At 40.1% G+C, this 14,983-nt stretch overlaps 1 protein-coding gene across 2 annotated transcripts in view; it reads left to right on the top strand.

The window, feature by feature from the left end:
- Positions 1 to 14,983, top strand: part of TPH1 (tryptophan hydroxylase 1) — a 49,223-nt gene that overhangs the window by 4,798 nt on the left and 29,442 nt on the right. Inside the window, exon 2 of one of the 2 annotated variants that reach the window (XM_054242140.2) lies at positions 12,707 to 12,786. The gene's annotated coding sequence lies outside the window, so the exon portion shown is untranslated. Of the gene's footprint in view, positions 1 to 12,662; positions 12,787 to 14,983 lie in introns of those variants that run through there. The other variant, XM_078340712.1, reaches the window with a different exon arrangement.

Below are 14,983 nucleotides of genomic sequence, written 5' to 3'. Positions count from 1 at the left end.
GTAAAGGCCTGTACAAATCTCACATATTAAGGAGCTTCCAAACATGAATGTTTTGTTCCAGGGAAATCCATTTTTAAGTGGGAGTGTCCTCACCAAAATGATGTTTGATGTTGGTTAAAATGAATTGGCTGATAACTTCTTAGGTTTTCTTGAATGAAATCTGAAAACTCTCAAAACTCTGAAAATTCTACAATCACGTTTATTTTTCACTAGAGCTAAACTTAAGTGAAGATGTGCCATGCTTGATTTCATTGCAAATCTGATTTGTACTAGAATATCAAGAACTCTTATTGTATTCTTTGTGCTGCCTCTAAATACCTTTCCTTGTGAAATGGTTTTAAATTAACTTTTTTTTTTTTCTGAGATGGAGTCTCGCTCTGTCACCCCAGGCTAGATGCAGTGGTGTGATCTCGGTTCACTGCAACCTCTACCTCCCAGGTTCAAGGGATTCTCCCATCTCAGCCTCCTGAGTAGCTGGGATTACAGGCGCCCACCACCACGCCTAGCTAATTTTTGTATTTTTTGTAGAGATGGGGTTTTACCATGTTGGCCAAGCTGGTCTTGAACTCCTGACCTAAAGTAACTCACCCACCTTGGCCTCCCAAAGTGCTGGGATTACAGGCATGAGCCACCTCAACAGCCTAAATTAACTTTTAAACACCAGCTTCCTGTGTTCCACTGCCAAGGCTACAGCCCATATTTATAAAAACTTTTCTGCTTGCTAGAACACCTCATAATTACATACTGACCTTGTATCAATATTGAGCTCGTTGACCTGCAGGCTGTTTAGAGGTTGAGGACTTACCAGACCATCTGCCAAACGCTGCCATTGGAAATGCTTTTCTCTATTACCGTAATAAAATCACTAAAATCATTTCCTGTTCCCAGTCCTTGTTCAGCTTTTCTATCTACTGTCAATAAGAGGATATTAAAATACTCAGAAAAGTCCACATATCCTTTTCATCCTGGTCCACAGTGTAGCACATGGCTTTATGTTTTAGTGTTGGAAATAATAAATAATCAATGACGTCAAGCCTGTTGTAATAAAAGAAGGCTGCTTATTAAACTCCCTCTCTCCAGCTGTTTTTCTTTTGACATCACGGGATCTGTTTATAATGACATTTGTGGGTTTCCCCCCTTACCATCCAGGCTTTATATGATTACAAGAGAAATTAAAGTTCTGTGAACAGTCCCCTCACAGAAGTGATACCTTCCTGCTCAGGCCCAATGTACATGCAGGCTCCAACAACAGGATAGTGGGAAGAAAGAACAAAGAGTCTTTCTGTTCCCTTGGAGAAATCTGACTTCCTGAAGTATGGGCTTGCTTCCAGGAAGCAGTATATGTTGAAAGCATTTGGTGGGTAGGGATTGTATATGTTAATCACAGCCCACAATTCAAGCAAATGCATATACTACGGCTTTATTATATCTCTCAACATAGGATGGTGTCATTTTGTGTTGAGTGATGCCTGTTGATCCCAAACCATTTGAGGATTTTGGCCTCTCTGGAAATTCGTTCTATTTGGGGGGCTGTATTTGGGAAGGCTGATGGCATTTGTAAATCTATGAGTGTGCTTTCTTCGAAATGCAACTGGTGTTGGACTTTTCTTACCTGTACCAAGGAATAAGTCAATTGGCTGCAATTTTGGGAGGAAACTCCTAAATCCTTTAGTACTGTCCCCTGCCCCACATCACAGAGAAGTCTGCACTCTGTTGTCATTGGAAGAAGAAAATGTTGTTGATGTGGACCCTGGAACAAAATCTCTAAATTAAATTTTCTAATTTCTTTTTATATTTATTTTTGGTTTGAACAAACCAGATAGCTGTTCTGTTTGTCCTAAGTAACCTCTAGAGATTATTTTCATTTCTGTGATAGTTGTGTTCAATATTCAAAGCAATTTGGAGACTTCTTCCAAATGCACCCCTTTGTTTGTTGCTCACATCAAATGATATCTGACTCGTCTTTAAAGATCCAAATTTAACAATTTTGGATGAGCCTTGAGTGATCTGAAAATGTTAGATTTTTCTGTTTCATTCTATTTGAACATGTTTTAATGTGATTTGGCTATTTCTTTAGAGCAACTGAGGAAAAATGCTCAATTTCCCAGAACAACTCACAAATTACTCAAGGATTATTTCATTTTCTTAGGAAGTTGCCTACTTCCTAAAAGGTGTACCCTGAGCATTTGCGGCTCCAAGCGAAACCAGGAGGATCAGGCTGCAGAAACCCTTTGGAGGAACGTGCCAACTGCTCTGTAACCATAAGCCAGCTCTCCTTTGATGGAGAGATTAATAGTTTCCATAATTATATCATCCAGGTTGTTCTGGGCCCAGAGTTTACTCAGACTTGAAAGACATTGAAATTAATTGAAAAAGAAAAAAAATTCTTCCTGTCTTATTTCCCCATCTAAGCCTCTCATCTAGAGAAATGATGAGAAAGAGATTCAAGGGTTTGTTGCCAATAGAGGCCAAAATATTTATTTTGAAATTGTAGATAAAAAGAACTAGAAGAAAGCAATCAGATGGTGGGGAGGAGGTAGTTATGGGTAAAGGTTTACAGCTGTTCCTAAATAATTTCAAAAACCGAAACACTGGGCAGTGGAGCCAGTGTACACGTGGAGAGTTGTCCCAGGGAGTGGACATCAGTCCAGGAAACAAGTGCAAAAGGAGCAGAAGAGGAGTGATTGTTAGCAGAAGAATTGGATTGGTCAAGTGCTTTTTACCTGTGTCTATTTCTAATACAGAGGAACTACTCTGAGCTTATTTGCTGTATTGTAGAGTTTGGGAATCTTATCTTCGGCTAAAATCTTTTTTTTCTGGCTCTAAAATTTGAGCTCATTTTTTTCCTTTCAAAGTTCCTATCATCACTCTTGACCAGTTCTCTCAACCTACACTCCAGTAAGGTTGCTGTTGGACCTTGGGGAGTTTCAGTGGGAGGATGGTGCGGCCCTCCGTGGGAGAAATGGGGTATTAATAGAACATAGGTTCTATTGAGAGTGTCATATCTTCAGTCAAAGATGAACTTCCAATATGTAATCACCAAGTGCTTTGTTGAAGTTTATTGAACCAGTAAGAGAGAGACTGAATTGTAGATGAACACTTCTCATTCATTCATTCATTCCAAAGTATGTTGTGATTTGAACCTGTCGTATGTTAAGCGCTGGGCTTAGTTAGTGGGACTAAGGAGGTGACAATTCAAGATAGGAGGAAGACAAGGGGGCTAGTTAATAGCTGTTCATTCTATTGGTTTCTGAAAGTTCAAGGTCCATGTCAGTTCTCCTGAAGCTATGTACTTTCACTCCAATGAAATCCAACCTCCTTATATGCTGATCTGAGATATGGGGCTCTCTTGAGGATTACACAACTGTAAGAGATGTGTATATTTAGTGAGTGAATATCTCCCTGCACTTTATATGCAGGCTTAACAGCACCCTTCCACCATTGCCCATCCTCCATGACAATTAAAGATAGCAGATAAAGTCTTCCACCCACTCCTCTTTTGGGACTTAAGGAAATTACCACTCAGGCCTCCTTCATTTCAACCCAGGGCTTGGCCATATCCCACCTGTAGAGGGAGGTTCTTAATTTTAGCTTTCCTGTGCCTCCTGATGTTCCCATGCAATATCAATGCTGAATTGAGAGCTGGTGGACATGCCAACACACTGGTGTGCCACGGAACGATTGTGCCACAGCAGAGACGGTAGAAATGATGTATATGTGAGAGGCTGGGACCTGTGATGAGGCCTACCCACTCAGGGGGTACTGTGGAGCCTTATCCAGGCCAAGAAAAACAAAATCCTTAATTTATATTAGCTTCATGACACAGCCTCACATAACAGTGAAGCTACCAGCCTGTTGGAAACCAAGAGGCTAGAGTTGGAACCTACCATGAGGTCTCATAGGTATACCTCTCTTTCATAAAGTTGGACACTGTCTTAGAGAAAGTTATTTAAGCACCGAATCTTTTTTTTTTTTAAATAAAGACTGGGCAATGTTTTTTTTTTTTTTTTTTTTTTTTTTTTTTTTTTTAGATGGAGTCTTACTCTGTCACCCAGGCTGGAGTGCAGTGGTGCAAGCTCGGCTCACTGTAGCTTCAACCTCCTGGGTTCAAGCAATTCTCCCACCCCAGCCTCCCAATTAGCTGGGATTACAGGCACCTGCCACCATGCCCCACTAAGGACTGGACAATTCTTAAAGGGTCTGTTTACATTGTTGGACCAGAGTAAACTGAAACTGAATTGGGTCTTGGGTCTATTAATTTTCCTGCTACTAAGAGGTGGGGGCTCCAGAGACACAGCAGGTTTTTCACGGACAAGATGAAGCTGCTACCTTTCTCTCTGCATCTGAGTAACAGTATGAGTTGAATTTTGAGACTCAGACTCTGCAATATGGAGAAGAGTAGGAGGAGATGAAGTTGCTGAAGTTTTGGTAAATAAGATAGATAAGTAAGGTAGATAAGAATCCTTAGAGACTTTTGGATTCTCTATAGTTAGATATACTCAATATTCTTCCACCTATATAGATCCATTTTCAGGAAAACAAAGATCAGGATGGTAGATTAAAAAAGAGATTTCATTATATTTCAGTAGGCTTGCAGACTGACTTCTTTTATATCCAGAATCCACAGGGAGCACCATGTGTATGGTGGAGCCATGAAGCATATCTATCCTGGGGTAAGCCCAAAGTACTTCTTTAAAATGTTGACACATCCAGCATGGCCAACATGGTGAAACCCTGTCTCTACTAAAAATACAAAACTTAGCCAGGTGTGGTGGCAGGCACCTGTAATCCCAGCTACTTGGGAGGCTGAGGCCAGAGAATCGCTTGAAATTGGAAGGTGGAAGTTGCAGTGAGCCAAGATCACACCATTGTACTCCAGCCTGGGAGACAAGAGTGAAACTCCATCTCAAAAAAAAAAAAAAAAAAAAAAAAAAATGCTGACACATCTAAAGAGAAAGATAAACTGGAATTCCACATCCAGTCTACAACCCATCTCCAACGTGAAACAGGTGACACTGCCTAACGTGCTCATTTTTACATTCAGCGAGTGTTTGCTGATGGCCAGCTTCATGTCAGGCACAGCACTGAATGCTGGGGGATACAGTTCTTGGCATATGGCAATTGCTCCACAGATGTTAGTTAAATAAGTGAATGAAAACTATGCTCCCTAGCTGGAGGCAGACTTACCTCAATAAGGCTTAACCCTAAGCTAGTGGTTCCCAAATTTTGATTCACATTGGAATCACCACAGGGTCTTTAAAAATGCCAGTGCTTGGTTTCTACCCCCAGACATTCTGATTTAATTAATATGGCGTTCAAACTGGGTGCCAAGACTTTAAAGCTCCCCAAGTGGTTCTACTGTATGACAAAGTGTAGGAACCATGAGTTTAATGGCCCCTCACTTGGTCACATGGTCTCCTTCTGCACCTCTGGGAGGTGCCTAGCAATTTTGAATGTGAAATTCTATATTATTTTTTATTAAACAAGGCGCCCAACTTGAATGATTTTCAGGTGCCACAAAATCTGAATCTGCCCTTCCCCATCCTTGAGGCAGTCTTAGTCCAGTCAGCTGATTGCTTAGCACGAGCTTTTCAGAAGTGTAATTTGGCTGAAGATGCAGATTAGCAGCCGTCTTATGGCTACCACCACATGACAGCTAAACCGTTACAAGCAACAGATGTCATTCTTTGTGCTTTGTCTCTCTTATTTTTTTGTCCATGACCTTACAGGGATTTTTGCATGCTTTCAGAGGGAACTCCAGTATGGAGTGGAAGCATTGGTTGCTACAAGTGCAAGGTTCTGTAGTTTTATTGAGTTTGTTTGTTTGTGAGACGGAGTTTTGCTTTTGTCACCGAGGCTGGAGTGCAATGGCGTGATCTTGACTCACTGCAACCTCCTGCTCCCGGGTTCAAGTGATTCTCCTGCCTCAGCCTCCCGAGTAGCTGGGATTACAGGTGCCCGCCACTATGCCTAGCTCATTTTTGTATTTATTAGTAGAGATGGGGTTTCACCATATTGGCCAGGCTGGTCTTAAACTCCTGACCTCAGGAGTGCTGGGATTACAGGCATGAACCACTGCATCCAGCCTTTTTTTGTATTTGCTATAGATATGGGGTTTCCCCATGTTTGCACAGGCTGGTCTCAAACTCCTGAGCTAACGCGATCTGCTTGCTTTGACCTCCCACAGTACTGGAATTACAGGCATGAACTTTGCGCCTGGCCTGAATTTTGTGTTATATTGATTGGGTTTCATGGTCAGCATAAAATTTTTGCCTTTATAGCATTTCCAGCACAAGGCCTTTGCAAGAAATGCACCATGGTCCTTTTCTGTGTCCCTGGAGTTCTCTGCCCCACCATTCCCCTACCCTTCCTGGAAGAGTTTTCTGGTGACACTTATGAGGCTAATTCAGAGCTCTACAAAATTTATTCAATGATTTTATTACTGCAGCAAACAATACTGGTTTCTGCTGTACATGTAAGCCTGCTGGCAGACAGGATGGTCTGTGCAACTTCCTCTTCTGTTCCTTTGGCCAGGTGCACACCTGGAAATATGTCTCTGTGACACTGGAGTGAGCAAACACACAGCTTAAAAGAGAGAGAAGGGAGCTCACTGTGCAAGAGCTGATGCCAGGCTCTCAGCAATGTTTGGAAGTGGCTGAACTTGCTAAGTGGCTGACTGTGTTGCATTTACTCATTCATCTACAAAGTAGAGGCTGCTCTGGGGTTCTCTAAGGTTTCTTTTTCCTGGCCAGGCTTGTCGTGAGTCCTGGCCCCTTCGGTATGTCAGACACTTCCTCAGCAGGTCACATTCATGTCATGTGCACATCTAATTATCAGTGGCTTTGTTGCCCACTGAGGAAAATGGACCCTCCCCATCCAAGTGACCAAAAAAAAAAAAGGCAGTTTAAGGTCATGGCTGCTGCTCTCTGTAGTGAGGGCCTGGGGCTTTATTGATTACTTTCTGCCACAATGGAGCCTGTAAAGTCTTCTAATATCTGGCACCCATGAGGAGGTTCCCCTGATTAGCCTCTTCTGGGGTGGGGTATGGGGCATTAATGCTATGTAGATAGGATTCTCCCAAAGATGAGAGGAAGCTCTCTCCTTCTGTTCATTTGGAACTCCAGGTGCGGCATTCCTTGTCTCTCCACATGGTGTATTTTCTTCTTTTAACTCTCCCAGATGGTCACATTTGGATTCTCTCAGAGTCTTCCTGATTTCCATGAAAGCTTGGCCACACTACCTTAAGCTCAGTTGGAGAAACCAGCAAGGGAGGTTAATCATCACGTTTGCTCATTTCCCCTGATGTAGACTCATCATACCCTTTCTTAAAAGCTTCAGAGATCATTAATTTGACAAATGGTACTCGCTTTGCTTTCTGCAGTCCCAACAAATCCTGTTTAACTTGTGGGAGAAAAGTCTAGTGGCACTGTATGAGCAGGGTGATAATGCCTCTTTGAAAACACAAAGCAAACATTAAGACAGCAGACGCTGAGGGAAAGCAAGTGTGCCCAAGCAATGGGGCCTATTTCCCCTAGCACAGGTGATTCTCATGCTAGAAGATAGTCTTCCTCATCCCCAAAATCGGAGTAGCCAGCACTTCCTAATGATCCAGACCATTCTATGTTTTTATATTAATGGCATTTTTGCACAGTTTGCTTTATTAACTTGAGCAGGAATATTGCATGGTACAACTCCGGGGGGCACCATTCACTCTGTCTTTAATGTAAATCATGTGTCATAGTCTTAGAATGTCTTGGCTCTTCCAGATGGTATTGGGTGCTTTCATAATTTGTCACTAAAGGATTAGGAGGTTTCTATATGACTCAGAACCCAAAGTTAATGAAGTCCTAAAAACCTGAAGGAACTGAAAAATGAAATATATCCTTTGGGTTCCTTAATCTACTTTTTGAAATGTTGTGGTACATTGAGGTAAAATGTTTCCCAGGATAGGTGAGGCCTTAGATTCTGTTCCCCCTCTGTCACTTACTGTGTGACTTTTGGCAAACTGTAATGCATAACAAAGGAAAGGCTTTGTCATGATCAATACCTGTTGGGCCATTTTGCTCAATGTGTTTGAAATGGCAGCAAGCCAACAATTCGCGAGGTGATGTGTTGAAGCAGAGATGTTCAAGTGATAAATAGGGTTTCCAATTGTAATTTTTAAAAGTGTCATTGAGAACTGAAGGGGACTTGGAATGAAATTTGTGTAGTGCTGTGTGTAAACAGACTTGTACACCACTCTTCCCGTAAAGCCATTTGGGTGTTACCCGATACGAGAGCTCGCTGAAGATGTCATGTTGTGAAGATTACTGTGCTTTTTGCAGGGATATTTGGTAGATCTGGATCTTGAAGACTCAGGAGATTATGTCCTGGCCTAACCTCTCTCCTCCATCCCTTTGCCTCATCAAATTAATTTCAATTTGAACATGGACAGAATGCCATATGGCTTCTAACATCTGAGGTCTTGAAGGAGCAGCTCTGTTTCATACACGTGGATGCATAAATGGAGCTTTGACCTTCCTGATTAAGGATGACAGAGAGCATTTTGTTTTTGTTATCATTTCTTGAATTTCTCTCACATTTCACATAGATTTGCTTTTTTCTTTTTTTTTTTTTTGAGACAGTCTCAATCTGTTGCTCAGGCTGGAGTGCAGTGGCACGATCTCTGCTCACTGCAACCTCCACTTTGTAGGTTTAAGTGATTTTCGTGCCTCAGCCTTCCAAATAGTTGGGACTACAGGTGCCCACCACCATGCCCAGCTTCATTTTTGTATTCATATATTCCTTCTCAACAAGCATGTATCGGATAATTACTTATTAAGAGCCTTCTCTGTAATAGGCACTATGCTGGATCCTGCCCTAGAGGTGAAAGGCACAGTTCTTGCCCTGAAAGAGTTTATAGCCAAGGAGAGAAACAAAGAAAAAAATACAATGTCATAGAATTAAGCTTTAAGGAGCATTCCCATGGCAACTGTGGTTTCTGGAAAATGGTTGTAGCTTGTGACAGGGATCTCCTTCGAGTAAATGATAAGATCTAAGCGTGTACATATTCGTTCACTGGAGTTCAAATCACGTTTCCTCTTAGAAGAGGTAGTATGATGAGTAAAACAGCACAGGGTTGAGAGAGAGAACAGGTGGTTTCTAGTTCTCTATGCCATTTACAAGCTGTGTAACTTTAGATAAGTTACTGAACCATCTGAGTCTCAGTTATTTTAACGACCAAAGTAAACAATATAAATAAAAGTACTTTGTAAAATATAAAGCACTATATATATTTTAGAGATTGATATCAGGAAAAAGCCTTCAGTTTGCTGTAGGCACACAATATATAGCTGAAGAATAGTAAGCACAATTTTTACTTTAGGCCTAACTTTTTCCCTGAAAGGACATTTTTCTTAGCCACACATATAAATCACATTGTAATGTCCAAAACTGTTCTTTTTACCTAAATTTCCGGTCACAGACAATTAGCATGCATTTTAAACTCTCAGTTTACAATGGTATTACAATCTCTACACATCAGCCTAAGAATGATTTTGGAGAGAATGATTTTTCCTGAGGTGTGCATACGTGTGGCAAGGCTACACTTTGCTTTGATTTTACTGCACACAAAAAGGAAAGTTCTCTACACTTTCCGTATACCACGTACTCATATTTGGTTTACTTCTTAAATGACTCAACACCAGCAATTCAGTATGACTTTTACTATCTTAAAAGTATAACATCTTGGGATTATAACTTTTAAAAAATAATTGCACAGATCATGAATGCTTGTGTTCCTTTCCAAACCCTGGTAAGATACTTGGATTGGGGGTTAAAACATGTATTAAATGTTCCTCTCCATGATGTTATACTTTGTTGAAATTTATTGAGGTACCATAAAGAAAGTAAAGAGGAAGGAAACTTGTAATTACTGAGTACTTATTGAGCGCTAGGACCTGATCTAGGGAATTGACATCCATGTGTTATCTCATTAACACAATTCTCACAAAGGAGATAATATTATATCTATCTTTTCTGGATGAAGAAAGGTTTAGAGAAGTTAAAAATTTGTTGACGCTCACACGGGTAGTAAGTAGAAGAGTTGGAATTTGAATTCATATTTGTCTGATAATAAAGCCCTCCCCCATTTTTACCTAAAAACGGTTCCTTTTCTACATCTATAATACACAAACATTGAACTGCCATCATGTAAAATGCTGTACCAGTTTTACTTACCTTCCCAAGGCGAGATATGAAATGACGAAGACAGCAAGACTCTAGAATGGAAACTCTTGGACATATGAGCATTTTGAAGTATAATACCCATGCGATCTTTCTGGAAAAAAAATATTCAAGGACTTACTTCAAGAAAATAAAAAGTATATTCATGGTATAGAAAAACAGTAACTTATGGGTCAAAAACCTATGGTTTAATAAAAAGGAGTCAAACTTCAGGTAGGATGGTTCCAGGTACCTAAACCATGCCTTAGGCCCTGGTTTCTCTTCAACTGTCACTAGATACCACATTGGCATCACCCTCAAGCCTTCTTCACTAGATGACTTCTGCAAACTTCAGGCTTTTATCCCTCAAAGTTAAAGATAAGAACGAGAAACTGTCTTCTAAATTGCAAACAGAAGTCTTGGGCCTTATTCTTACTGGTCCAAATTGGGTCATGTGCTCATTGTTGAACCAATTAATCTGGCCAAAAGCTATTGAACCCTCTCATTGGCCTGTCCAGAGTCCTGCAACTGTGCTAGAAATGGGGGAGAGGGCAGGAGTAGAAGTAGGTTCAACAAAGCTAATGCACTGAGACTGGGAGAGGAAGAAGAAAACCAGAGTTTTTTTCAACAGAAGAAAAGGGAATAGATGCAGAGCACTAAAAACAGTAATGTCCAGTGACAATGGTCAATAATAATCTGATTGAACATCTAAAAATAACTGTTAAGAGGTGGGGCACGGTGACTCACGCCTGTAATCCTAGCACTTTGGGAGGCTAAAGCAGCTGGATCACTTGAGGTCAGGAGTTCAAAACAGCTTGGCCAACATTGTGAAACCCTGTCTCTACTAAAAATACGAAACAACTAGCTGGGCATGGTGGCCAGCACCTATAATTCCAGCTAGTTGGGAGGCGTAGGCAGGAGAATTGCTTGAACCCAGAAGGCAGAGGTTTCCATGCCACTGCACTCCAGCCTGGGCAACAAAAAATAAACAAACAAAACCTATATGAGTATAATTGGATTGTTTGTAACACAAAGGATAAATGCTTGAGGGGATGGATATGCCATTTTCCATTATGTGATTATTACACTTTTCATGCCTTATCAAAATATCTCGTGTACTCCATAAATACACCTACTATGTACCTATAAAAATTAAAAATTAAAAAACAAACCCCTGTAATGCCCTCTACAAACAATGAATTGACAAACCAGGAAAATTGTTAGGAAAGATCAAATAATCACTAATTGGTTTAATGTAATATTTGATGCAATTGTTAAATGTTAATGTACTAACAATTTGCAAATAAAATTCCACATGCTTTTAACACATATTTGAGGCGGAGTAAATATTTGTTGAATGAACAAATGAGACATTGGAAGGTTTAGGGGTGGGGGAGGCAAGGGAAAAGAGAAGTAAGAGCATTCCAAATGCCTTGTCTTGTTAAGGAGAGAGGTTGTAAATACTGAGTAATCTTGGTGTTGATAGGAATATATACATTTAAATATGTTTATTGATCATTTGAGGATAATCACTATTGCACTAGGAAAAAGATGTAGAATTTCTAAACCACGGGATTTTTAAAAAAGGACCAGAGAAAATTTGATCAAGCCAGCAAAGGTCAGACTGAGAAAGAAAAAGAAAGAAATTTTAAGACTCAAAACACCAATAATATGAATGGGATAGATTACATTATTAAAAGATAAATATTCTGTTTGGAGACAAAATCAGTTTTGTTTTTACAGGGACAAACTTAAAACAACACAATAAAGGCAGGGATAAAAATTAAGTAATAACAAAACAGAGCAGAAATTGCAAAACAAAGAACAGAATCAAGGGGGAAAACATTAAAAAGACACGGGATAGTTTATATCTGTAAGTGACACAATTAATAAGATGTAACCATAAACTTTAAAATAAACAATAAGAGCAACTAAATATGTTAAGCAAATTTTGTTAGACATACCAAGAGTAATTATTTAAAAAATTGTAGGAAAGTTAAACTCATCTCTCAGAAGTGGAAAACTAAGTAAAAGAAAAAAAATAATAATAAGGACATAGAAGATATGAATAAAATCAAATCTAGCACTCACTATGTGCCAGCAGTATTTTAAATGTTTTATAACTATGAACTCACTTAATCCTCATAATAATCCTATGAGACAGAAATTTTACAGACTGAGAAACCAAGGCATGGAATAATGAAATAACTTGCTTGAAGTTACACAGCCAAGTAAATGGCAGGACTTCATTTGGCTCCACAGTTCATGCTCTTAATTCCTATACTCTAAGTGCACACGTATATTGACCTTTGTACTCTATGGTAAAGGCTATTTGGGCTCTCTGTATTTGGTTTTTATCTTCTTGAGCTTATGGGAAGATTATGTTTAACAACCCTCTTGTAGTAAGCAAGAGTGAAGTGATTAGTGATAGCCAATGAGTTAAATGTCAAAGCATTTAAAAGCTGGTATTTCATCTCAAAATTCTCTTCTTTTTTGGTGACAGCCATGGATTAAGATGGCAGAGCCACGAGATGAAAATTGCCTGCACACAGAGAACCACATGGAGAGGAGTTGCCCTGGAGAGTATGTTGAACTTAGGGTGAAAGTGAAATAAGCCTTTATTATGTGAACATAATAAATGAGAATTCATCATTGCAAGTGTGTTTGCTCTATCCTGATTGTTATATACCCCAAAATGGAAATGTTACATTCTTTTCAAATTAAATGGGACATCCAGATAATTAGATGATATGATAAGTCACAAATAACTTTTCCAGTTATCCAGAAGCTCCTGTATATGCTCTTTCTCAATCACAGCTCCTGCCTTTCTCCAAAACAAATCACTATCCTGATTTTTATAAAAGTCACTTATTTTTAAAAAGTGCCATTATTTTTTTCAGGTTCATTTTCAGATGATATGATTATATACACCTGGGAAGTCAAGAGACTTACCTGACTGGCCTAATAGAACCCATGAGTTCAGCAAGATGAACGCTGCTCCTCCAATCACTCTCACTTTCCTTATTTCTTCTGTGCTTCTAGAACATCCTCTCTCTAGGCTGCTTACTTTCAAAAAGCAAAAACAAACCAAAAAATCTCTCCCTTTACCTCAAATTTCTCTCCATTTTTCTGCACCCCTTTACAATGGGACTCCCAAAAGATCTCTGTGACCTAATCTCATCTCTGCCTCTAAACTGGTTTCCCTCCGCCCTACACCACTGAAATTGCTCATCGAGAATCCCAGTGCTGTCTCTGATGCTGAATCTATTGGTTACATGTCTGTCCTCAACTTGAAGTAGCATTCAAGGTAACTGATGAATCCTTCCTTCTTAAAGCATGTTCTCCTCTTGGTTTCTGTAACATTACATTCACCTTAGTTTCTCCCTCCTTGGTGTCCACTCTGAAGAACCTCTGAAACTTGATGTGCTCCAGGGTCCAGTACTGGCCTCTTGTCTCTCTGTATATTCTCTCTGTAGGAAATTTCATCCAGTCTCTCTAGCGCTGTCACCCAGGCTCTGTCATCATGGCTCACTGTAGCCTCAAACTCCTGGGCTCCAGTGATCTTGGCACCTCAGCCTCCAGAGTACCTGGGACTACCATGCCTCCCTAACTTTTTAAAATTTTGTATAGAGACAGAGTCTCACTTTGTTGCCTAGACTGGTCTTGAACTTCTGGGCTCAGATAATCCTCCCTCCTCAGCCTCCCAAAGTACTGGGATTACGGGCATGACCCACCCTGGCCGGCCTATATACTATCTTTATAATATGATCGTTATGCCAGTGACCTCTATATTTATATCTGCAGCCTCTTTCTGAATTTTAGAGCTTGATTTAATGCCTACATGACATCTTCATTTGGATAGCTAGGAGGCATCTCAAATTTAACAAGTCCAAAAACAAACGATTTTCTCCTCCCTGCAAAGCCTGTTCTTTGTCTTCCCAGTCTTTGTAAGTGGAACGGCACAACCAACCCAATTGCCAAGTAAAAAGCCTAGGAGTCATTCTTGACCCCTTTCCCTTACCATCTCCTTATCCTGCCATCAGCTGAATCCTAGTGACTCCATCTCCCAAGCATGTGCTCAGTTGGTCTTCCATTCTCCTCATCTCCACTCTACACTGGAACTTCCAAGAGGCCTAGAAGTGATTCCTCATCTCCATGCTACCTCCACATCCATCACTGTGTCTCAGCCAGAACCCTTCAGTAGCCTTTCAACCCATCTCCCTGCTTCCACACTTACTACTTGCCTCAACTAATCTCCATCTGTCTGGCTAAGAACTTGGAAGAAAGAGAAGAGTGTGATTTTGGGACCCTCTTGAACTCCAGCCTAAAAGCTTGATTTGACTTTATAAATTTTTAAAGTTTTCAGCTACAAGACATCTGAAATGACGTTAAAGGCAAATGAAAGCTTGGATGACAGCGCTGCATATTGCAGACAGTTCATATCCGTATATTGAGCATTGAGCGGTGAAATAAGTTCACATGTGAACGAATGTCTGAAAAGATGCTTGGCTCTGCTAATAATTAGAAAAATACTAATTGAAAAATTAGATACTTATTTGTGCTATTGAGATTGTCTAACATTAAGGCAATTAAGAACATCCTCTGTTGACAAGGACGAGGAATGATGTTTTATTTTCTTTTGAATAGGAATGGAGAAAAGAGTCTCTTATAATATACTGTGTTACATATACAGTCCTTTGCGATAGGAGCTAATCGACTGACTGCACAACCAATGAATACCTATTTCAGTTTTTTTGCTTCTGTGTTGTGTTGTTCACAA

The sequence above is a fragment of the Callithrix jacchus genome, chromosome 10, assembly GCF_049354715.1.
Source record: "Callithrix jacchus isolate 240 chromosome 10, calJac240_pri, whole genome shotgun sequence".
Classification (NCBI taxonomy): domain Eukaryota; kingdom Metazoa; phylum Chordata; class Mammalia; order Primates; family Cebidae; genus Callithrix; species Callithrix jacchus.
The sequence above is the reverse complement of the archived record's forward strand: the minus strand, read 5'-3'. Positions and strand labels throughout refer to the sequence as shown.